General features: G+C 40.4%; 1 protein-coding gene across 8 annotated transcripts in view; it reads right to left on the bottom strand.

Moving 5' to 3' along the window:
* The window catches only part of USP9Y (ubiquitin specific peptidase 9 Y-linked), a 211,175-nt gene extending 186,084 nt beyond the window's left edge, over nucleotides 1-25,091 (bottom strand). For 4 of the 8 annotated variants that reach the window (XM_050777804.1, XM_050777805.1, XM_050777803.1 and 1 more), the window contains exons 1-3: nucleotides 24,738-25,091; nucleotides 22,824-22,866; nucleotides 5,940-5,979 (exon numbers count right to left, since the gene is read on the bottom strand). The gene's annotated coding sequence lies outside the window, so the exon portion shown is untranslated. The remainder of the gene's footprint in view (nucleotides 1-5,939; nucleotides 5,980-22,823; nucleotides 22,867-24,737) is intronic. The other 4 variants (XM_050777802.1, XM_050777798.1, XM_050777799.1 and 1 more) reach the window with 3 other exon arrangements.
* Nucleotides 25,092-25,865: the final 774 nt, after the last annotated feature.

Here is a 25,865-nt window from a genome sequence, read left to right on the forward strand (position 1 = left end):
CAAATTTTACTTAATTTTTAGAGATAGGATCTTGCTTTGTCACCTAGGCTAGAGTGCTGTGGGGGCAATCACAGCCCACTGCAACCTCACATTCCTGGCTTAAGCGATCCTCCCATCCCAGCCTCCTGGGTGCCGGGACCACAGACATGACACCTTTCCTGGCTAGTTTAAAAAAATTTTTTTTTGGCCAGGCACGGTGGCTCAAGCCTGTAATCTCAGCACTTTGGGAGGCCGAGATGGGCAGATCATGAGATCAGCAGATCGAGACCATCCTGGCTAACACAGTGAAACCCCGTCTCTACTAAAAAATACAAAAAAAAAAAAAAAGACTAGCCGGGCACGGTGGTGGGTGCCTGTAGTCCCAGCTACTCAGGAGGCTGAGGCAGGAGAATGGCATAAACCCAGGAGGCGGAGCTTGCAGTGAGCTGAGATCTGGCCACTGCACTCCAGCCTGGGCAACAGAGCGAGACCCTGTCTCAAAAAAAAAATAACTTTTTTTTTTTGTAGAGATGGGTTTTGCATCTGTGGCCCAGGCTGCTCTTTAACTCCTGGGCTGAAGAGCTCCTCCAGTTTGGGCCTCCCGAAGTGCTGGGATTACACTGCTTCCAGCCTTAGTTTTTTAAATGTTTAACTTACTTATTGTTTATCTACTTCCAGCCTTAGTTTTTTAATGTTTAATTTATCTTATTTCACTTATTGTTTATCATTTAATGGAGAGCTTTTAGTGTTTGTCTTTTGAGGTGGGATCTTGCCATGCCCAGACTTGAAGTCCTACAGTTCAGTGATCTTTGCACCTTAGCCTCCCAAGAAGTAGTGGTAGAGAAAATTTTATGTTACATTCCTTTCTCTATGTATGTTTGTGGGAGGACATATGTCCATTTGTATGTTTGGGCGTATGTATTTTTTGTGTCAAAGTTATGCATGCTGTTATTGGTCAATATAAGAGGTTTAGAGGCCAGAGAAGAGAAATAAAATGGGAAACACTACAAACATTCTACCTCTCATGATACCATGGTGTAGAGGCAATCATACTATTTATGTATTTACTTTTTTTGTGTTCATTTTTAAAAATTAGATAAAAATACTTTAAGTTAGAGTCTTCTTCTTTCACCTTTTTTTTCTAATTTAATTTTTCCCTAAGCAGGATTTTTAAGTAATACTTCATTTTATTGATATATCAAGATTTCTTTAGTTTTTCCGTTGGTGTCTTTAGGTTGTCTACAATATTTTTTGTCATTACGAATATGCTGTCATGAACATTTTAATGCTGGTTATTATCAGATTAGTGTGTTGAGTCAAAGCTTTCACCAGTTGGATTATGTTTCAGTTTAGTAAGTGATGCAAGCCAAAACTGAAACTCTAAGGCACCTTCTCGCCACCCAGCCAATCATCTGAGTAGACTTCCTCTTCAGCCAGGGCAGTCATAGCTCACTGCAGCCAGCCAACCCCTTTCCATTCCAGTATCCCTTTTCCTTTAATAAAATTTAAGGCCGAGCATGGTGGGTCAACACCTGTAATCCCAGCACCTGGGGAGGCCGAGGCAGGCAGATTATGAGGTCAGGAGATCAAGACCATTCTGGACAACACGGTGAAACCCTGTCTCTACTAAAAATACAAAAGTTAGCTGGGTGTGGTGGCAAATGACTGTGGTCTCAGCTACTCAGGAGGCTGCAGAGGCAGAAGAATCACTTGAACCTGGGGAGGCAGAGGTTGCAGTGAGCGGAGATGGCACCACTGCACTTTAGTCTGGTGACAGAGTGAGACTCCATCAAAAAAAAAAAAGAAAGAAAGATTTGTGAGATGAATTTGTTTTGAAAATGTTAGCTTGTTTTCAGCTGTGATACATTTGAAGTTGGTACAGAGTCCATTTTCTTTTATGTGTTAATATGCTGACAATATAGTTGTGTTGACAACTTCTTTTCTTATTTCCAGCTCAGTCTTTAAAGCTGATAAGAGATTTCCTTGTATTTTATGGTGGTATGATTGGCCTTAGAGCACTTCAGTTTTGAGATCTTTGTTGTATTTGTAAACAAGTATTTTGTGTACCTATTTGGAAGGTCAGTTGATAGGATGAATGAAAAACAAAAATTGGAAGTAATGGCGCTAGTAATAAGTGGGGATTTTCATGTAGGTAATGGAGGAGGAACTGATAAGTCATAGCGAAGCCATGAATTTTTAATCTTACTGACTTTGGTTGTGTTCTTTGATTATTTTGGGTAACTGTTTAATGGTCAATGAAATGATTAAAATGAAAAAGGAAATTAGTACAGAAAATATGTTTAAAATTATATAGGATGTCTTGTTTTAGGCATCTATTGCTAGATAACATGTGTCCATTCTTGTATTGCTATAAAGAAATACTGGATACTGGCTAACTTATAACTAAAATTGGCTCATGATTTGGCAGACAGGAAGCATGTTTCTGGAATCTGCATGGCTTCTGGAAAGGCCTCAGGAAACTTAGAATAATGATAGAAGGCAGAGGGGAAGCAGGCACATCTTACATGGCAGGAGCAGGGAGCAAGACAGAGTGAAGTGGGAGGTGCTACACACTTTTAAAAATCCAGATCTCGGTCAGCCATGGCAGCTTATGTCTATAATCCCAGAACTTTGGGAGGCCAAGGCAGGTGGATCACCTGAGGGTCAGGAGTTCAAGGCCAGCCTGGCCAACATGGTGAAACCTTGTGTCTGCTGAAAGTACAAAAAGTAGCTGGGTGTGGTCGCACCTGCTCATAATCCCAGCTGCTTGGGATTATAAGCAGCGAAGAGAAATAAAATGAGAAAAGAGAAATAAAATAAATAAAATAAAAGAGAAATAAATAAAATAAAACAGAAGTAAAACAAACATTCTACCTCCCATGATACCCTTATAATCTTACGCCTACTTCTTCCACAACAGTCCCTGGGCCTTGAGGAGTTGAAGCTTTAATTTATTCCCCTGTGCCTCTCACAAATGCAGTTTATTTTGATTGGAATCTCCTACTGGAGTTGAAGATGAGACTTTGTAAGATTTAGCAGGACTTGGTGTTCTTTTTATATCCAGGAATCAAAGCCCTGTAACTCAATGTCACAAGAACTTTAAAAGCACATACAGGAAGATACATGGATGTAGATGTAATAACCCTAATTTTAAAAACATTAATCTCACTTTTTTGCCCTAAGTAAACCAGAACTTAGTATTTCAATTTTCTGGTTTGTCCTGAACACCCTTCTTTCTTAAACAACCAGACATTTTATTTTAGAACTAAAATTTCCCGTATAAGGTTGTTTCTCATATAAAAGTATTTCTCTTTAAGCTTTCATACCATATACAAACAAAAAAAAAACTCCTTATTTTTATAACTTTCTTTGCATCTCTTTTTATTGCCTGGTTCCTTTTACCTTATTTACACATAATCTTTAAATAAGCTTTGAATTAGGCAAAAATTTTTTGCCTTTTTTTAAAAAAGAATACACTTCCTTTGCTTTAGCAAGAATGTTTTTCTACAATATATTATTTATTAGAAAGTACTCAAATAATGAAGTATTTACTAACTTTATATTCAAAATTATGACCAGTTTGTCTACAAATATTTATCCCATTTACCTAATGATTTTGTTTACTTATTAGATTATTTATGAAAACCGTGATAGTCATGAATTTAAAGCTATGAAACCGCCATTAACAAAATTACAACTGAGACACTGAAAAAAGATTTGACCTAATTGACTCCACCTTGCTTTTTATCTCCAAGCTGTCCTTGTTCATTCCTGGGAATAAGCCAAACTAACCTTTGGAGGAACTTACTTTATAGTTTATCTTTGAAACAAAGATGGTAACAGTCCTTTCCCAAACCTCCTTACTGTGATTGCCTAAAGCCACAGGATTAGATGTTAAGGTAAACTTAGTAAATTCAAGATGCAGCTATTTTCATTAAACACATATCAATGTGTTTTTTTTTTCTCCCCCGGAGCTGTAGTTGGCTGTGTTGCTTGCCCAGGCTGGAGTGCAGTGGCACCATCTCGGCTCACTGCAACCTCTCTGCCTCCAGGGTTCAAGCAATTCATCTGCCTCAGCCCTCCCAAATAGCTGGGACTACAGGCACGTGCCACCACACCCGTCTAATTTTTTGTATTTTTAGTAGAGATGGGGTTTCACTGTGTTAGCCAGATGGTCTCGATCTCAACCTCGTGATCCGCCCACCTCAACCTCCCAAAGTACTAGGATTACAGGCATGAGCTACCATGCCCGGCCCCTTCTAGTGTATTTAAAATTATAGGTTGGGGCTGGTGGCTCGTGCTGGTAATCCCCACACTTTGGGAGGCCAAAGTGGGTAGATCATGAGGTCAGCAGTTTGATACCAGCCTGGTCAATATGGTGAAACGCCATCTCTACTAAAAATACAAAAATTACCCGGTCATGATGGTGCGTGCCTGCAGTCCCAGCTACTCAGGAGGCTGAGGCAAAAGAATTGCTTGAACTAGAGAGGCAGAGGTTGCAGTGAGCTGAGATCCCACCACTGCACTCCAGCCTGGGCGACAGAGACTCTCTCTCAAAAAACAAATTTAAAAAAAAGAAAGAAAAAATTACACAAGCAAAAATCCTTCTGTTTTCAGCTGCGTTTAGTTTTGTAACCCCATGACAAATTTTGACGCCTTATAATATCTGGCAGGGATAAGTATGATATTGCTTGATTAATAAATTCAAAACAAAAAATGTATGCTGACAATTATGACACTCATAATATTACTTTAACAAAAATTTTAAAGTTAGCTTATTAAGGATATTTTACTTAAGTTTCAGAAATCTGAAAAAGCATTTGACTAGTCTTTTTTTTCTGATACAGTATCTGATTTATGTGCTTTTATTTTAAGCCAATTACAGCTTTATATAGTTTTAGTAGTGAAACATTGTGTACACAATACAAATACACAAATGTATTAGGCATGCCCATGGAAGTACATTTTATAGATTCATAAAGACATCCCCCTTTTGTATAAGCGCAGTGACCCACGCCTGTAATCCCAGCACTTTGGCAGGCCAAGGCAGGCAGATCACGAGGTCAGGAGATTGAGACCATACTGGCTAACACGGTGAAACCCTGTCTCTACTAAAATTACAAAAAAATTAGCCAGGCATGGTGGTGGGCGCCTGTAGTCCCAGTGACTCAGGAGGCTGAGGCAGGAGAATGACACAAACCTGGGAGCCAAGATCAGGCCACTGCACTCCAGCCTGGGTAACAGAGTGAGACTGTCTCAAAAAAAAAAAAGAAAGAAAAAAAAAGACATCCCCTACTTTTTGTTATCTTTGACATTCAGATTCTTAATAACCAGTTTTACAACACTAGGCAGTTGTCGGCTAAATAGCCTAAATTTGCATATTAAAGGAAACAACTCAGATGAAAATCAAATACTAAATTTACATCATAGAGTACAGACAGAAAAAGTCTGGTGCTGCTATAGGAAGACACTTATAGTGCACTTAAAAAAAAATTTTTAAGGCATTTCTAAGTGTCTAAACTACGTTTTTCTTAAAAACCCAACAGTAGCCTCTGTTGCAATTAACTATTTTAGTCAAAAAAAACAACTGAAAACAGTATCAGTTAACTGAAAAAAAAAGACTTTTGCTCAAAAAGAGACAAGGTCTTAGGAGAGAAAAACAAAAACATGAAAGTCTTTTAAATAACATGTACACATACACGCATACACACACGTATCTTGGACGCTGGACTTTTAATGAAGCTGACTTAACCACTGAGCTTCTTTAAAAGAAAATTTTTTAAATATCATTACCATATTTCAGCTAGGACAAAATGCTGCTAAACTAGTAAGAATCACACAAATTATACAATTTCTGAGCGCTCTAAGTGTAAGCAGAAATTAACACCAGCTGATTGTTAATGCTAACATTAGTCATTTAAAAAGAATTTGAAAGACAGAGTTCCAAACCAGTTTCTTACCTGGTGATGGGTCTCAGGCTGTAGACTGGTCTCTACTATCCTAGAAGCAAGAAAAAAAAACCTCATCTTCACCGCTGGAAGCAAGCTCAAACTCCATAAAGGAGTTAACTGCCTTCCATCATCACCGAAGTAGGAAAAAACTTGCCTTCCTTGTGCTGGAAGCAAGTAAAACTCCAAAATAAAAGAGGAGTTGTACAGCAAAATAAACTATAGGATCTTAACCAAATTTGGGGAGATCAGGGCTTCTAAGGAGGGGGTGCTCTCAGACCTCAGCAAATTATCCTATTGGTATGAGCCATAAAGTTAGCTCATGGTACCAAGCACTGACAGGAGACCTGTAAAAGGTCAGGGTCATCTCCACTCACAGTCCCTCGTTGGTTACCAAAATGTGGATCCCGAAAATTTGAGACAGGTCTCAGTTAATTTACAAAGTTTATTCTGGTTGAGAACACATGCCTATAACACAGTCCCAGGATGTCCTAATGACATGTGCCCATGGTAGTCAAAGCACAGCTTCATTTTATACATTTTAGGGAGACATGAGACATAAATCAACATACGTTAAAGGTTTGGTCTGGAAAGGCAGGACAACTTGAAGCAAAGGCAAGAAGACTTGAAGAAGGGAGGGGACTTCCAGGTCACAAATAGGTTGGAGATGAAAAGCCCATTCTTTTTGAGTTTCTGACTAGTCTTTCCAAAGAAGGCAATCAGATATGTATCTATCTCAGTTAGCCAAGAGGTGACTGTGAATAGAATGGGAGGCAGGTTGGCCCTAAACAGTTTCCGATTTGACTTTTCCCTTTAGTTTAGTGATTTGGGGGCCCCAAGATTTATTTGCCTTTCACATGTTTCCCTAAGCCAAACTAAGGCATAAGTGACTATTCCTCTACCCTCCTCCCCCAGGTAAATTGTGTATTCACTGAAAGGCTAATCAGAGACTCAACAGAATGTAACTGTTTGTCTCTTATCTAACTATGACCTGAAAGCCCCCTCCCTGCTTCAAGTTGTCCTGCCTTTCTGGAAAGAACCAATGTACATCTGAGACATACTAATTTATGTCTCATGTCCCCCTAAAATGTGTAACACCAAGCTGTTCCCAAAACACCCTTTACAAGTGTTGTCAAGACTTTCTGAGATTGTGTCATGGATGTGTCTTGAACCTTGGCAAAGTAAACTTTCCACATTGGCTGAGATATGTCTCAGATATTTTGGGTTCACAAAATCAACAGTAAAAAATGGAAAGTTTGTGAGATGATAAATTCAAATCCAAACATACATAAAGTTCAAGAAGTTTAATATGGCTGTGTTCTTCCTCTTATACCAGTAAGGATAAAAGCTGACCTTAATTATTACTGTAGTCCTAGTTTCTATATTACTTGCTGAACAGATCTGTGAAGAATCTTGTGCCAACATTAAGAACCTGCACAGATTATACACTAGAGTTATTTCTCTCTTCCTTTCTGAATAGGGAATTTAGCACGTTCAACTATGAAAAAGGCAAAATGAGAAACAAGAAGTATTTCTATTTCAACAGCTGTATAAATATTGTAAACTTCACACATGCACGTGCATGCGCACACACAGTCATACACATCCACAAAAGATAACATAGTTTGAAAAACTTTTGTAGATATTAAATCTGTTTTAAAAGCTGAATTAACTAAACTTTTAATTTATGGAGTGATACAAGTAAATGACAGGGAGACATATGCCCCAATTTTGCATCTTTTAGCAAGATTATGTTAATCAAACTTTTTTTTTTTTTTTTGGAGACAGTCTCACTCTGTCGTCCAGGCTGGAGTGCAGTGGCATGATCTTGGCTCACTGCAAGCTTCACCTTCCGGGTTCACACCATTCTCCTGCTTCAGGATCCCAAACAGCTGGGACTACAGGCGCCCGCTAATTTTTTGAATTTTCAGTAGAAAAGACAATTTTTTGTATTTTCAGTAGAAAAGACAATGTTCTTGTATTTTCAGTAGAAAAGACAATGTTCTTGTGTTTTCAGTAGAAAAGACAATGTTCTTGTGTTTTCAGTAGAAAAGACAATGTTCTTGTGTTTTCAGTAGAAAAGACAATGTTCTTGTGTTTTCAGTAGAAAAGACAATGTTCTTGTGTTTTCAGTAGAAAAGACAATTTTTTTTTATTTTCAGTAGAAAAGACAATTTTTTTTATTTTCAGTAGAAAAGACAATTTTTTTTATTTTCAGTAGAGATGGGGTTTCACCGTGTTAGCCAGGATGGTCTCGATCTCCTGACCTCGTGATTCGCCCGCCTTGGCCTCCCAAAGTGCTGGGATTACAGGTGTGAGCCACCAAGCCCAGCCAACCCAAACATTTTAAAAGAGTAAACTCACCAAGTAAAATGTCCTGCACATGTTGAGATGCAAATGAAATGAGAATCTTATTCAATCTAAAGTTTTAACATCTCTGTGGCTAATCAAGACATTTCTCAAAGAGCAGACCATTTTAATCATCTCTATCAAAATTACAATCAAAAATTTTTAATCAAACTTCAGGTGACTTTGTCATATAATCAAGTTTCATTGTTTAAGAAGAAAAAGCATGTAAATCAGTACATTAAATTATAATACACTATGTCAATAATTGGCATAATAGGAGTTGGAATACCCACTAGTTGAGCCTATGTATATGGAAATTAGTTTCAGATGCTTACTCAGCACTAGCATAACTAACATTCAAATGACAACTGTTGCTATATAAAAACTATTAATTAAAAAATTTTCTTGTTCATTTAAAAGGTTTATTCAAGCTCAGAAACAATAAACAAGTAATTCTTTGTTGTTCAGCAGTTCTTTTAAATATAACTTTTTCTAGGTCTCTTATTAGAGCAATTAAATGAGAAGGGGAAGGGAGGGAGAAGTATGAAGGACATGGTAAAGCTCTTTCAAATCACTCTATTATGTAGTCAGAAAAAGCCCTACATATTAACCTGTACCCAAATATTAATGCCAGACATGCAAAAAAATTTTTAAATGGTAGTTTTCAAGAATACAGTTCTTAAGAGAATCAAAGAGAAGATAAAAATCTATTTCTCAATTACTGAGATAGAGAATATAAGAGCCGTAATGTAATTAAAGCTACCAAAAAATGGTTAACTGTCATTAGATGCGCAATGGGAATATATTTAATACCACTGAACTGTACACTTACAAAGAGCTAAGATGGTATATTCTATGTTATGTGTACTTAACTACAATTTGGAAAAAAATTAAAGAAGTGTTGCTCCTATTTAGAATAAAAATTAATTTGCCCATTGCTGACAAAAGGACAGACTTACAGATCAACAGTACAGAACTACAAAAGTCCAGAAGGATTTGCATTTATACAAAATGATTTTCAACAAAGGTACTAAAATCTTTCAATGAAGAAAGCAAAGTCATTTCAACAAATGATATTAAGACAGTATCTACATGCAAGAGAATGAATCTGAATGTGTACCTCACATGTCATACAAATATTAACACACAACATTGTAGGCCAAATGTAAGTACTATAAATATAAAATCCTTAGAGAAAAAAAATGAGTAAACCTTTGTGACCTTGTACACCAAAAATAAAATTCTAAGCCCCTCAACCATCTGAATGGATGTCTCCTCTCAGCAAGAACATTGCAATATTACCCTGAGGGACTCGTTCAAGCCATGATGCAGGTCAAAGGAAAGACATGCCTCATTATAGGCTCCTCTCTTTCAGAATTATTAATAAAACGGATTCTTTAAGTCTGAATAGAAACATTTACAATCTATTCTCTCTGAAGCCTATACCTGGAGGTTTCATCAGCATGACAAAACTCCTGAAAGGAGTTAGCCAGCTTGCAGTCGGCAGACACTAACAGAAGGGTCCCACTGAATCTCCAACCCATGTTTTGTATCAGCTTGTATGTTTGTAGGTAAAATCCCTTGGATTAAACTGTAAAGGGTGAAACAAGGAACCTGCTTTCAGGACCCCTCTCTAGGATGAGAGCTTTCCTTTTGCTTAATAAATTCTACTCTGAGTGTCCACATGCCTAATTTTTGCTGGTCAAGAGACAAGAAACCAAACCTAGCTTAGGTAAGGAGAGAAAATTCCTGCATCACTTTGGTCTCCACAACTCCTCAGCATCATAACCCAGATATTCTTTTATATCTATTCTAGGTTTTTAGATAATAACTTAACTCTTTCAACCAACTGCCAATCAGAAAATGTTTAAATCTACCAAAAACCGGGAAGCCCTGGCTTCAAGCTGTCCAGCCTTTCTGGACCAAAGCAACGTACATGTATTTGATTGATACCTCATGTCTCTCCAAAATTTATAAAACTAATCTGTGCTGGCCAGGCACAGTGGCTCACACCTATACCAGCATTTTGGGAGGCCACGACTGGCGGATCACCTGATGTTGGGAGTTCGAGACCAGCCTGACTAACATGCAGAAACCCCATCTCTACTAAAAAGACAAAATTAGCCAGACATGGTGGCACATGCTTGTAATCCCAGCTACTCAGGAGGCTGAGGCAGGAGAATTGCTTGAACCTGGGAGGCAAAGGTTGCAGTCAGCTCTGATCGCGCCATTGCACTCCAACCCGGGCAACAACAGCAAAACTCTGTCTCAAAAAATAATAATAATAATAATCTGTGCCCTGATCGTCTTGGGCACATGTTCTCAGAGTCTCCTGAGGGCTGTGTCACAGGCCATTGGTCACTCATAGTTGGTTGACAATAAGTCTCTTCAAATATTTTAAAGAGTTTGACTCTTTTCTTTGACAATGATTTAGTGCCCAACATGAGGCATCAGAGAACACTCAGGATCACAAAGGAGTTGCCCAAACTCAGAGCTAAAGGCACCAGCAGGGGCTCATTGAAAACCTCTCCAATTTCTTTCTTTTTTTTTCTCTCTCTCTTTTTGTTGTTTGAGACAGTCTCTCATTGTCACCCAGGCACAATCTCAGCTCACAGCAACCTCCGCCTCCTGGGTTCAAGTGACTCTCCTGCCTCAGCCTCTCGAGTAGCTGGGATTACAGGCACCTGCCTCCACATCCGGCTAATTTTTTGTATTTTTAGTAGAGACTGGGTTTCACTATGTTGGCCAGGCTGGTCTTGAACTCCTGACCTCCTGATCTGCCCACCTCATGTTCCCAAAGTGCTGGGATTACAGGCATGATTCCCCATGCCCAGCCTGAAAGTCTCTTCAATTTCAAGCTTCTCCTCTGGCAAAACAGGTATGTGCTCCAGATCCCCCCAGTCTCCCTTTGATTAACAGTCCTTGATTTATTCTGTTTTTGTGTTTGTTTGTTTGTTTGTTTGTTTCTTCCGAGGAAACTGTTGTGTAGGATCCTCATTCTAGTTTGCAGATGTAATCTAAAGGGTCTTTTCCATTTCCTTTTTCTAAAGTCAGGGAGAACAATCTGGGCTCCTCAACTGGTTTCTAATTCAGAAATACATTCTAAAGGGTCTTCTCCATTGCTTTTTCTCCCAAAATTGATCTCGGGTGGCATGTATGAGCATTTGTGTGAGAAACTAAAGTGTCATTTTCATAGATAAGTGAGAGACTGAGTTTCCTCAGCTCTAAAGAAAAACAGCATTTTGTTCATCCCAGCTCAAACGTGCCCTTGAGTGACTGTGGATCAAGTGGGAATGTCTGGGGTACTGACCTCTCCTGACATGCAGGAGCCTTACAGGAAACCCCCAACAAAAATTACTTTTTAAAAAAATACAGGATTTGGTTAGGCATAGTGGCCCTCGCTTGTAATTCCAGTACTTTGGGAGGCTGAGGCGGATGGATCACCTAATGATAGGAGTTCGAACTTGAGAGAATTACTTGAACCCAGGAGGCAGAGATTGCAGCGAACCGAGATCGTGCCACTGCACTACCGCCTGAGCAACAAGAGTGAAACCCTCTCTCTCCTAAAAATACAAAAAAAATTAGGTGGACGTAGTGGCGCACATCTGTAATACCAGCTACTCAGGAGGCTGAAGCGAGAGAATTACTTGAACCCAGGAGGCAGAGATTGCAGTGAACCGAGATCGTGCCACTGCACCACAGCCTGAGCAACAAGAGTGAAACTCTGTCTTAAATAAATAAATATTTAAATATATAGGCTTTTTTGTTTGAACCCGGGAGGCAAAGGATGCAGTGAGCCTAGATCACACCACTGTATTTCAGCCTGGGCAACGGAGCAAGTGTCTCTAAAAAAAATTATATACATATGTGTGTGTATACGCACGTATACATATATGTATATATACACATATATGTATGTACATATATACACATATACACACGTATGTATGTGTATATATACACACACATATATATACAGTGTTCTCAGCACTCAGAGGCACTAGACTTCCAGAGGGAAATAGAGACATGCAGTGAGACACTTAAGAGGGCGGAAATAACTCAGGGGTGACATGCTGTGGAGTCCTGTTCATAACCAGCACACCCCAATTCATTACACTAAACCCTAGGCCACAGCTCAGTTGGTCCTTTTAAGTGGAAACACATAATCTAAGAATGGGAATCAAACCATCTAAACATGCGAAACATCTAAGAATGATAAAAAACCACAGAGCCTCTATTTAAGTATTTTTAAGTGATGGACAAATTACATTAAGAAAAAATTCTCTATTTCTCTATTATCTTTTCCACCTCCTTTAAATCTGCTGTTACTTTTCTAAGTAGAAGTTATAGGATATTTGTTTGGTTGAGTGTGGTATGTGTGTGTTTATATGTATATATGTGTAGTTTGTTCAGTGTTTTGGTCACAAAGTACCGAATTAGCTTAAAGTTAAATAGTAAGCCTAAATGCTTTTCAGGTTCATGTGACTGAAGTAAAAATCTTAATAAATAGGCTAGCTTTAAAATTACAGATAAAATAGTATTAGAAATATCTGACGAACTCTCAGCATGTTTTGTTTACATGCTGTTTGCAGCATATTTTGATTGAGAGGTTTCATACTTATCCTTGCCAAATCTTGTAAGGTGTTAAAATTTGTCAGAAGGGTCATAAAACTATATAAACCTAGCCCAAAACAGCATGATCTTTGTCCAATTTTTGTCAAATAAGATATTTAAGATTTTTGGTTTAATGAAAACAGGTAAATCCTGAGTTTCATATATTTAAACTTAAGTTTCTTACTTAGATATGCACCTGAAATTCATAGGCCATAGAAATATTAACAGGGAAATAACCTTAAATGATGACTGTCCTTATTAAACAATCAGGTAAATGTAATGGAATAAATGCTTGTAAACAAACTTGTCATATAATTAGAATGTAAGGTTATCTTAAATAATACATATTAAATTTCTGCGTAATTTCCAATTTAAAAATTAGAAGAAAACGTCTGGGCCGGGCGCGGTGGCTCAAGCCTGTAATCTCAGCACTTTGGGAGGCCCAGACGGGCGGATCACGAGGTTAGGAGATTGAGACCATCCTGGCTAACACGGTGAAACCCCGTCTCTACTAAAAAATACAAAAAACTAGCCGGCCGAGGTGGCGGCGCCTGTAGTCCCAGCTACTCGGGAGGCTGAGGCAGGAGAATGGCGTGAACCTGGGAGGGGGAGCTTGCAGTGAGCCGAGATCCGGCCACCGCACTCCAGCCTGGGCGACAGAGCGAGACTCCGTCTCAAAAAAAAAACAAAAAAAAACAAAAAAAAGAAAACGTCTGAAAATTGTTTTCAGCTAGGCGCTGTAGCTCACACGCCTGTAATCCCAGCACTTTGGGAGGCCGAGTTGGGCGGATCACGAGGTCAGGAGATAAGAGACCATCCTGGCTAACACAGTGAAACCCCATCTCTTCTAAAAATACAAAAATTAGCTGGGCGTGGTGGCACATGCCTGTAGCCCCAGCTACTCAGGAGGCTGAGGCCCAAGAATCACCAGAACCCAGCAGGCAGAGGTTACAGTGAGCCAAGATCGCACCACTGCACTCCAGCCTGAGTGACAGAGTGAGATTTAGCCTCAAAAAAAAAATTGTTTTCTTATTTAATGGTAAATATTTTTGTCTAACGCAAAGCTTATTTAGTGGTTACACAAAAAACCAACCAGGATATAAGAGAGATGTAAAGAAAGTTACAGAAACTGAGTTTTTTTGTTTGTTTGTTTGTTTTTGAGACAGAGTCTTGCTCTGTCGCCCAGGCTGGGGTGCAGTGGCCGGATCTCAGCTCACTGCAAGCTCCGCCTCCCGGGTTTAGACCATTCTCCTGCCTCAGCCTCCCGAGTAGCTGGGACTACAGGCGCCCGCCACCTCGCCCGGCTAGTTTTTTGTATTTTTTAGTAGAGACGGGGTTTCACTGGGTTAGCCAGGATGGTCTCGATCTCCTGACCTCGTGATCCGCCCGTCTCGGCCTCCCAAAGTGCTGGGATTACAGGCTTGAGCCACCGCGCCCGGCCTAGTTTTTTGTTTTTTTTAAGAGAGGTTAAAAGTAATAAAATATAAAAAAGAATCTTGTGTGGTAAATTTTTTGTCCTAAAATAAGATAACTGGTTGTTCAAGAAACAGAGATATTTAGAACAAACCAGAAAGTCCAAGCATGCAATGAGCAACTCATATAATTTGTAATAAGGTTAGTAAAAGAAATTTTCTAAGTCATATAATTAAGTTGGCTGTATTTAAAAAAACTGTAATAGTATTTCTAGAAATTGAACTTATTAGAAATACACTAATGCAAAACTAAAGAAATAGTAAGAACAAGGTTTTATTTAAAATGCTGCCTTCTCTTAATGCAAGAAGGTGTTAAGTTTTAAATTCTATAATCCATTTCTTTTTCAAATTCCTCAGATCGGTATCTCAGAATTTCAGATCTTTTTTTTGAAAAGGCCTGGGATAGGCTTGGTGCAGTGGCTCACGCCTGTAATCCCAACAATTTGGGAGGCTGAGGCAGGCAGATTACTTCAGGTCAGGAGTTCAAGACCAGACTGGTCAACATGGTGAAACCATCTCTACTGAAAACACAAAAATTAGCTGGGCAAAGTGGCACACACATCCCAGCTACTTGCGAGGCTGAGGCAGGAGAATCACTTGAACCCAGGAGGAGGTTGCAGTAAGTCAAGATTGCACCATTGCATTCCAGACTGGGCAACAAGAGTGAAACGTTAGCATAATTAACAACAACAAAATGGAAACGGGAAAGAAAATCAAAGGACTTGCCCCAGAAGGGTAATATAACTCTTTAAATGGTTATTAATAAATAAAATGAAAATTGATAGGGTCAAAAACAAAGGAATTTACAATACTATCAAAGGTTGGGTGTACCAAAGGGAATCCCTGCTGGTCCCCTAACATTAAAAAACCCCAAAAGCACTTTGGGAGGCCGAGCCGGGCGGATCACGAGGTCAGGAGATCGAGACCATCCTGGCTAACACGGTGAAACCCCGTCTCTACTAAAAAATACAAAAAACTAGCCGGGCGAGGTGGCGGGCTACGGAGCTTGCAGTGAGCTGAGATTTGGCCACTGCACTCCAGCCTGGGTGACAGAGCAAGACTCCATCTCAAAAAAAAAAAAAAAAAACCCAAAAGGTAGTTTTCTACTATTTGGGCTGGGCCATATTAGGGAAATTTAAGAAGATCAAAGGTAAAACATAGTGAAAAAGCTGGCACTGCCTGGAGAAATGCTGAAGTCAATTAAGATAAAGATTGGGCCAGGCACAGTGGCTGACGCCTGTAATCCCAGCACTTTGGGAGGCCAAGTTGGGCAGATCACGAAGTCAGGAGATCGAGACCATCCTGGCTAACACGGTGAAACCTGGTCTCTACTAAAAATACAAAAAAACTAGCCGGGCGAGGTGGCGGGCGCCTGTAGTCCCAGCTACTCCGGAGGCTGAGGCAGGAGAATGGCGTAAACCCGGGAGGCGGAGCTTGCAGTGAGCCAAGATCCCACCACTGCACTCCAGCCTGGGTGACAGAGCAAGACTCTGTCTCAAAAAAAGGCGATAAAGATTGACAAAAGAGCCTGAGTCTCTCAGCTGGATCCCCTACTGGAAACCCAAATTCTTTTTTACCAGAAAAGGTAAAATGGTCTGGGAGTAGGAAAAAAAAGATTGCTGGGACCAGAACATAAAAAAATGTAAAGATTATGAAATCTGAGTGTTTAAACAGGCTTTCTGTAAAGCAGCTGTGACTCTTTTACCTAAACGTGTTATAAAAATGGGTACCAATGTATCTGACTCAGGGATGTTTCCCTTAACTAGTACCGCAAAACTGAAGGCATATATTCAACCTGAGGAAACTAAAGGAAGAACAACAACTGAAGGCACGTAAATCTGCCCTTTGAGAAATGTTAATTAAATTGGACATGCTAAATAGGAACTAGTAAGACTGCCTAAGCCCACAGAATGTAAGGTAGAAGCTGCAGTGATAGAACAAATCCTCCACTTCACAGGCTTTGTGGAGAGCTTCCTGGGGCTTCTACCATAAGCCTGTGAGCACTTCCCAATGACAATGACTGAACTAGAACACGTCCACTTGAGCGGAATTTACTGCCTTGCTATGGGATGTTAAATGAAGCTTCCTCCATGCTAATGGAAATAATGGTGCCCAAAAGTTTCAGGATAAATTAAAAATGCTTTACATAGAATACTGCTACCTGGAAAATACAAGGAGGAGATACTCATGAGCAGGGAGCCTCCTTTTTCCTTAAGACTTACTCTAACCATGTGAAGAGCTGTCAGACTGAAGAGCTGCCAGACTGTACAGTACCTGATAGCTCTCACCTGACAAGAGCTGCTAAGCATGTGACTAGCAGTTCCAAGGTACACAAATGGCATCTTGATTGTAAGGCTGCTGCTCTGGTTAAAGAAGACTCAAGGAAGTATGCTTACTTTGGATTATTTACAGTTTAAAACATTTGGGTAAAGTATGTTCTTATAAGCAAACTTACCTTCCACTTTGAGTTCTTCAGAATTCAGAAACTGATTTTAGGACACTGCAGTTATTTGCCTAAGTTTATTAAGAGCCTTTTCTCTTAAAACCAGACAACTGGAGTCACTAGTTACTTTACCAAGACTTTGACAAGACTAATACATTTTTAGGTAAAGTTCCAGCAAAGGCAACTTAAAAGGAGCCTATATGGGCTATCAATTCTTGCTGTATATCATGCAAACAATTAGGCCAAGTAAAATAAGCTTAACACTTATTTTGCACGTGAATTGGTCTTATTGTAATTCCTCTATAATGGAAGAGGAGGGCTGGAGAGAGAAACTGTTTCAAAGGAAAAGTTTACCATGTTACTAGATTTCAGCCCTGACTTCTGTTTTTAATTGCAGAATAAAGAGCATGAGTTATTTTTTGGGTGCAATAATCCTCTAAAGATCACCAGATTATAATTTGTTTTCATTATTTTTAGTTGGTGCCCTAATGGAACAGGTTGTTCGTTCTGACATGAAAATACTCTTTTGATTGTCAAAATACTAACGTTATGTATCTCTCTCTATTTTACTTCCAAAGAAACCAGATTCATGGTCTCCTGAAGCCTAGAGATGCTAATCTCCCTCATCTGGCATCTACTCGGCCCAGACTGTTTTTCTCTGCAAATGTCCTGCTGCTAGGACTATACAAGCACCCTCCCTTTAGGGCCAGGGACTGCCAAAGTGGTGGGCACATGAGATTCCAAGGACTGGTTTTGAGGAGCAGAATTAGGTCATACCCTCCAAAGTAACAAGGGGTAAACAAATGCCTCAACAGCTAGTAAAACAAGAGACTTTGCCCTCTGAGCTATCATGTGGTGCCTTTTCATGCATTCTAACCATAAAGAATTTTCTGCTTTTCATAAAACTAAAAGAAAACAATTACTGACAGGGTAAAGATACCTCGTGACAAAGCCTCCCAGCTATGAATTGTACATCTAGATAATACAGTTTTTAATTTTTTTTCAGAACAATGTTTATTTTTGAATAGGTAATTACTGTAATTCTGTAACTAAAACCATGATTAGTAGTGGAAAGCATAGAAGTTACAGATAAGTCAGTTTTGTAACCTCACCTTTGACTTCTTGCTAGTTGACTTTTTAACAAAACAATGTGGCCAGCACAGTGGCTCACACCTGTAATCCCAGCATTTGGGAGGCCAAGGTGGGCAGACCACAAGGTCAGGAGTTTAAAACCAGCCTGGCCAATAGGGTGAAACCCTCTCTCTACTAAAAATACAAAAAAATTAGCCGGGGGTGGTAGCACACTCCTATAATCCCAGCTACTCAGGAGGCTGAGGCAGGAAAAATTGCTTGAACCCAGAAGGCAGAGGATGCAGCAAGCTAAGACCACCCCACTGTACTCCAGCCTGGGTGACAAAGTGAGAATCTGTCTCAAAAAAAAAAAAAAAAAAAAAAAAAAAAAAATTCAGAGTAATGAATGTGTGTCTGTATCCATCCCTTTTTTGCCTAAATATTCAACTGGCTGTAAGTCTTTTCACTCTCAGTTTCCTGGTAATAGAGGAATGGTGGGGAGTCCCAGACCAGACCAGACACCCAGGCCATACTGGGTTCATCTGTCCCAACTTCATGGGACAGAATAAAAATCTGGTGGCCACTGATGTTGCCTCTGGCAAATCCTGGCCTAGAGGGGGAGAATGTAAACCAAAAATAAAATTCTAAGCCCCCCAACCATCTGAATGGACCCTTCCTCTTGGCAAGGACACTCCAAGGCTAACCTGAGGGACTAGTTCAGGTCGTGATGCAGAGAAGAGGGCAGACATGCTTATTATATGCTCCTCCCTTTTGGAATTACTAATATAACAGACTATTTCTTTTTTTTTTTTTTTTGAGATGGAGTCTTGCTGTGTCGCCCGGGCTGGAGTGCAGTGGCCGGATCTCAGCTCACTGCAAGCTCCGCCTCCTGGGTTTACACCATTCTCCTGCCTCAGCCTCCCGAGTAGCTGGGACTACAGGCGCCCACCACCTCGCCCGGCTAGTTTTTTGTATTTTTAGTAGAGACGGGGTTTCACTGTTTTAGCCAGGATGGTCTCGATCTTCTGACCTCGTGATCCGCCCGTCTCGGCCTCCCAAAGTGCTGGGATTACAGGCCTGAGCCACCGCGCCCGGCCAACAGACTATTTCTCTGATGAGAAACATTTACAATAGATTTTTTTCTGAAGCCCACTATCTGGAAGCTTCACTTGCATAACACAACTTTGTCTTCACAATGCCTCACCATCATAACCCAGACAGTCCCTTCTATTGACTTTAGGTCTTTAGTTAATAACTTAACTGTCAACCAACTACCAATCAGAGCAATTTTAAATCTACCAGTAACCTGAGAGCCCTGGATTTCAGCTGTCCCAACTTTCTGGGCCGAAGCAACATACATCTTCCAGACATGTATTTGATGGATGTCTCATGCTCTGTAAAATATATAAAGCTAGGCTGTGCCCAGACTACCTTGGACAAATGTTCTCACAGTATCCTGAGTGCTGTGTCATGGGCCATTGGTCTCTCATATTTGGCTCAGAATAAATCCCTTCAAATATTTTACAGAGCGTGACTCTTCATCAACAACTTTCAGTTCGGAAAATATTTCTTAGCTAGAACATAAAAAGCACAAGCAATAAAACAAAAAAATTAATAAAAGCTTTTGTGCTTCAAAATATGTCATTAAGAAAAAGTGAAGATAAGCTGCAGACTAGGACAAAATATTTGCATATCATATGTCTGACACAGGACATTATCTAGGCCAGTGCAGTGGCTCACACCTGTAATCTCAGCACTTTGGGAGGCCAAGGCGGGTCAATCACTTGAGCCCAGGAGTTTGAGACCATCTTGGGCACCAAGGCGAAACCCCAGCTCCGCAAAAAAGTACAAAAATTACCACCCTCACCAACATGGTGAAACCCCATCTCTATTAAATACAGAAAAACTTAGCTGGGTGTGGGTGCGTGCCTGTAATCCCAGCTACTCAGGAGGCTGGGGCAGGAGAATCCTTTAAACCCAGGAGGGAGGCTGCAGTGAGCCGAGATCACCCCACCGCACTCCAGTCTGGGCAACAGAGCAACACTCTGTCTTTAAAAAAAAAAAAAAAAAAAAAAAAAGAATTACAAAAATTAGCTGGGCCTGGTGGTAAGTAGTCCAAGCTACTTAAAGGCTCGGGTAGGAAGATCACTTGAGCCTGGGGTATGGAGTTTACAGTGAGCCAATACTATGCCACTGCACTTCAGCCTTAATAGCAGAGTCTCTCTCTCTCTCTCTCTCTCTGTCTCTCTCTCACACACACACACACACACACACACACACACGAAAGAAAGGAAAAGAAAAGCAAAAAAAGACATAGCCAAACAAAGAGCTTTTACAGCTCAATTTAAAACAAACAATAAATTTTAATGGGCAAGTCTGAACATTCTCTAAAGAAACACAATCAGAAAATGAGCACAAGAAGATGTTCAACATTTGTTAGCCATTAGGAAAATGCCAAATAAGGTACTACTGCACACCCAATGGAAAGAGTGTATCAAAACAGTTGATAAGAATGTGAAATGATGTAGCCACCTTAGAAAAACAATTTGGCAATTGCTTAAGTTAAATATAAACTTACAATACAATACATAATTTTGTTACTACATACCTACCCAATACATAATTTTTTTTTTTTTTTTGAGATAGAGTCTCGCTCTGTTACTAAGGGTGGAGTACCGTGGTGTGATCTCGGCTCATTACAGCTTATGCCTCCTATGTTCAAGGGATTCCGCCTCAGTCTTCAAGCAGCTGGGACTACAGGCCCGCACCACCACACCCAGCTATTTTTTGAATTTTTAGTATAGACAAGGTTTTACCATATTAGCCAGGTTGGTCTCAAACTCCTGACCTTGCGATCCACCCACTTTGGCCTCCCAAAGTGCTAGGATAACAGGCATGAGCCACCAGGCCCAGCCCTATTAATCATCCTTAAAGTTCTTTAAACGTAACAAAGAAACAAAAACCCTAATTGTTCACACATAAAGCCTTGTGTACATTAGTGTTTCTAGCAACTTTACTTACAAAAACCCCAAACTGAAAACAACCCATATATACACTTGGTAAATGGGTAAACTGCATCCATACAATGACATACCATTAATATAAAAAGATGCAATATTTATCCATATTACAACATGAATCTCAAAAACATTATCTACATGGAAGATGAGAGATACAAAGCCTACGTATTTTGATTCAATTTTTTTGAAACATCCAAAAAGTCAAATCTGTAGAGACAGAAGATTAGGGACTACCAAGAGCTGAAGATGTGAGTGGAGAATGGCTTGAAAAGGTGCAAGGATGTGCCGGAGTGAGGAAAATGTTCTAAAACTGGAAATGTTTCAGAACTCTGGAAATTTATTAGAAACCAGCAAGTTGTACATGTAAAAGAAACATTTAATATGTAAATTATACTTCAATAAAGCTGTTACACTAACTTATGCAATAAGCAAAACATATTTCCAGTTTATTGCACAAAAATATTTTAACTACCAATCCTTTAATGTACATTTTTAAAAAGATATAGATATCTTTAAATTATCTTTAAAATGGATAATTATCTTTAACAAAGGATGGTTTCCACATCAAAATGCTAAAACAAATATAAAAATTTCTATTGCAGTTTAAAAACAAATCTTATAAAACAACAAAAAGCTAAAAGAAAGCGTTAATTTGTGCAACAAACCAAGAAGTTCATGAATGTTGAAATTGAGACAAATACCTACTTTCTGAAACTGTAAGCTGCCTTATAAATACCTGATGAAAAAATCTATTAGAAGATGGCCATTAAAATATGTAATACTGGATACTGGAAAATGCATTTCAACATCCAAGAAGAAAAAAAGACCCACAGTAAATCCTTTTTTTTTTTCTTTTTTGAGACAGGGTCTCAGCTTTATCTCCCAGGATGGAGTGCAATGGCACGGATCTCGGCTCACGGCAACCTCTGCTTCCTGAATTCAAGTGGTTCTCCTGCCTCAGTTTCCCAGGTAGCTGAGATCACAGGCAACCACCACCATGCCCAGCTAATGTATATATTTTTAACAGAGACAGGGTTTTGCCATGTTGGCCACGCTGGTCTTGAACTCCTAATCTCAGGTGATCTGCCCGACTCGCCTTCCAAAAGTGCTGGGATGACAGGCATGAGCCACCGTGCCTAGCCTGGAAAAGAAATCCTTCTTTTCCATTTTCATTGACAAAGCATGGTAACCATTCAAAAGCCCAAAAATTAGATGCACATACTCAGAATCCCCGAGCCTCCTACATGATCTCACCTATCAGTCGGTGATTGGGAGGCGTGGGTGGTTTATGGTCTCAATAATAGTAAATAAAATCTACTGTTAAAAATCACTTATTACATAGATTCTAAATTACGTTTTTGCTATTATGTAGTCATTACAAAAATTTTATCCAAGTTTAGATGAATAGTCATATATACATGTGTGTATATATACATGTTTTTTTTGTTTGTTTTTTTTTTTAGTGAAGTTTCACCCTTGTTGCCCAGGCTGGAGTGCAGTGGCATAATCTTGGCTCACAGCACCCTCCAACTCTTGGATTCAAGGGATTCTCCTGCCTCAGCCTCCTGAGTAGCTGGGATTACAAGCACCCACCACCCCGCTCAAATAATTTCTTTTTTTTTTTTTTTTTTAGTAGAGAGGAGGCTTCACCATGTTGGCAGGCTGGTCTTGAACTCCTCACCTCAGGCAATCCAGACGCCTGGGCCTCCCAAAGTCCTGGGATTACAGGAGTGTGCCACCACACCCGGTCCCAAAGTCACATATATTACTAAAACCAACCAGCAAAAGGAAGTATTATAACAGTAAGACAAGATTGACAGAGTAAACATTCACAAAATCACTGTTAACAGAAAACGGTAAGAAGAAATAATTAAAATAAGACAATCTTATTTTCAAGTCAGTGAAATAAAAAATCTTCGCAACTCACCCTTGAATCGCCAATGGCAAATACTTCAGGCTTTATTTCCAAACTGTAAGAATACAGTTTGAAAGGAGAAAGTTAAAAGCATGTAAGTGAGTTTTCTAATTGAAAAAGAATTCCTGACACTTTTAAACAATTGCGCATTTGCAGAGAAGAAAGTAGTGATTAAAACAGCAAACTAAGAAAAATGTAGAGATTTATGGTGTGTATTTTAAAGTTTAACGGTATGGTTTTAGACAACCGTGGGACCTTGTGATTTGGTACTTAACTTATCGTATAATTACTAGTGAGAATGAACCCCAAAAAAAGAAGTCTTGAAAATTTCGTAGTGAAAGAACCTGTATTTCCTTCTTAATAGTGACCTTGTTTTGCGGATTTAGAGGATGAATGAGTTGCCCAATAAGAGAATGCCCCCTTAAAAAAAAAAAAAAAAAAAAGGCTGAGCGCGGTGGCTCACGCCTTTAATCCCAGCACTTTGGGAGACCGAAGCGGGCAGATCACCTGAGGTCGGGACATGGAGACCAGCGTGACCAACATGGAGAAATCCCGTTTCTACTAAAAATACAAAATTAGCCCGGCGTGGTGAAGCATCCCTGTAATCACTGGTACGCCGGAAACTGAGGCAAGAGAATCGCTGGAACCCGCGAGGTGGGGAGGCTGCGGTGAGCCAAGACCGCGCAGTTGCACTCCTGCCAGGGCAACAAGAGCGAAACTCCCTTTCAAAAAGAAAACCAAAACAAAAAATCAGCATTAGTAGTTAAGGGTTACGTATACATCTTTCAAGTTTAAAAATCTTCTGAACAAATAAGATACACTGGGCAGATACAAATTTAGTAAAGTTATAAGCGAATTTTAAAACATTCTTAATATAAACGTTTACAATTCCAGTGTAAATTTGTAGTTTGCAAAAAATTTCATACAAATTAGTAAAATATCTGCTCCGTAAGTCTAAGTTAATATTTTGAGATGGCGAAAAAGTACATCATGCGTAATGCGCTGTCACAAAAACAGGTTCAACTACTAATAGAGACAAGTTGTTTCTGTAGAGAACAAAACAGAAAGGAGATCCGATCGGAACCGAATTGTTCATTAAAATACGTCATACTGCGTCTTCGCGTTGAGCAAAGTAGCGGAGAGGAAAAGGAGGTACAACGGTATAAGAGGGCAAAAACCTGGTGCAGACTCTCAGGTCAGACGGTGCGGGTGATTGCGGGAGTTGGATAAGTCTGGCCTAATGACCAAGGACAGCTAAGGCCTAACTCCGTTCTTAATCACTCCACCTGGGTAACGGCATTCGGTGCAATGAGCCCGTTTCGAGCCTGTGAAGGACCGTGGAGCAAGGACTGTAACCAGGAGCGGTTAGTCCCTGGCTCTGAGTGAGGCCCCAGGCATAGATAGGAGGTTCTTCCAGTGAAAGCAGAGATTTAAACCTCCCACTTCACCTTAGGTATTACGAGAAATAGGAAATGCGGGGGAGGCTAAGCGGCCATTTTTCCTTACAGCGCAAAATAGACAGCAGTTCCGCCCGTGACTGCCCCAGCCCTCCGATATAAGAAGTCTCCCGCCGGGTAGGGGGAAAGAAGAAACGCAGATACTCAGAATCCCCTGAGCTTCCTCACATCTGTCTGTCAGTGATTTGCAAGGCGCAGGTGGTTTACCGTACAGGCGCCATGTCCACGTAATGAGGGAACCCGACGGTGGGAGACACAGACTTAGATTCAGACCTACACCTGGGAATAGCGGACAACAAAATACCAGTAAAACATTTTGATACTACTTTCTGGGCACGCAGTCGTGACTGCGGCCTGCGTGCCTGAGGAAGACAGTGCTCACAAATACCGGGATTTGGTCTAAGAGGCATCCACCTCTTTACAGCGGTGACGGATAACGCTCCCTCTGTCATTCAGTAGCTCTCTTTACCTGTTTTCGCTTCGCTGCTAGGGCTGTAGCTGAGCTTACACGGGCTCCAGTTGGTTAGTTTTTCCTGAGTCACCTTGTACTAATCCTGCAAAGGCGATTTCACTAGGCTTCACTTTTCTTTACTCGCGGTTTTCGGCCAGGACTCTCCTGAGACTCACTCCTATCTCCCGGTCCCGACACCAGCATCAAGCCCTGACGTGAACGTCCCCAGTAAGACAAAGGCAATCTCCGTCAACGCCTGCTAGCGGCATGAACGCAACGGGAGGGGTTCGGTTAAATTGTGTTTCCAGCGATCTATTAGACCCGTCGTTTTCAATATGGCGGATTGAATTCGGCCAACCAAAAAAAAGAGAAAAAAAGCAAACGAGAAAGACACCGCGCAGCCAGCTGCGCAGGCTCCCACCATCCCCAGCGCCGCGACCCTCCAAGACCCCACCCCCGGCAAGCCCCGCCCCTAGAACCTCTCCTGCTCTGGTCTACGTCTTGCTGTCTTTGCCATCGTCTCCTGTTCCTAATTTTCTTCCCTTTTCTACTCTTTCTATACCCAGAAGCAGCAGAACTGGAAACACTTTGGTGCCCTAGACGGAAACCTAAGTCCGGGCTGAAGTTTATCCATCGCCAAACACTGGGATAGCCGTATAGAGGGCCACACAATAAAAATAGCCCAGGAAGGCACTGGCTATCCGCTGCCCCTTCAGGGGCTGCTATATATAGAATTCCTATCCTTAATCGCTTTTCGTTCTGTAGCTGCTTGTGGAAACAGCTGACTACTGGACAGACGGGAGTACGAAAGGCGATTAGTGAGACTGCAAATCTGATGTGAACTGGTAGGACGCAAAGTGTATGACATAGTCAAGAAAGGAAGTCAACGCGAGGTGCTATGGCTGAGGGACTGATCTTGTGTGGCCCAACTATGTTACTCTGACGCTTTCACTTGCACCACTGGTTTTTACTTCATCGTTAATCTCTGCTCTGGCTGATAACAACTTGCATGAAAATATCACCAGTTTTCAAGTTTTTCCCAGGATGAACAGTACAGAGAAAAGTGAGCCTGAATGCTGAGATCCTGAGACCGTGCTGCGGCGCCTGGGCATTCATAGAGCAGCTCGTCAAGTGCCTGCACTTCTC

Source organism: Macaca thibetana, chromosome Y (assembly GCF_024542745.1).
Source record: "Macaca thibetana thibetana isolate TM-01 chromosome Y, ASM2454274v1, whole genome shotgun sequence".
NCBI lineage: Eukaryota > Metazoa > Chordata > Mammalia > Primates > Cercopithecidae > Macaca > Macaca thibetana.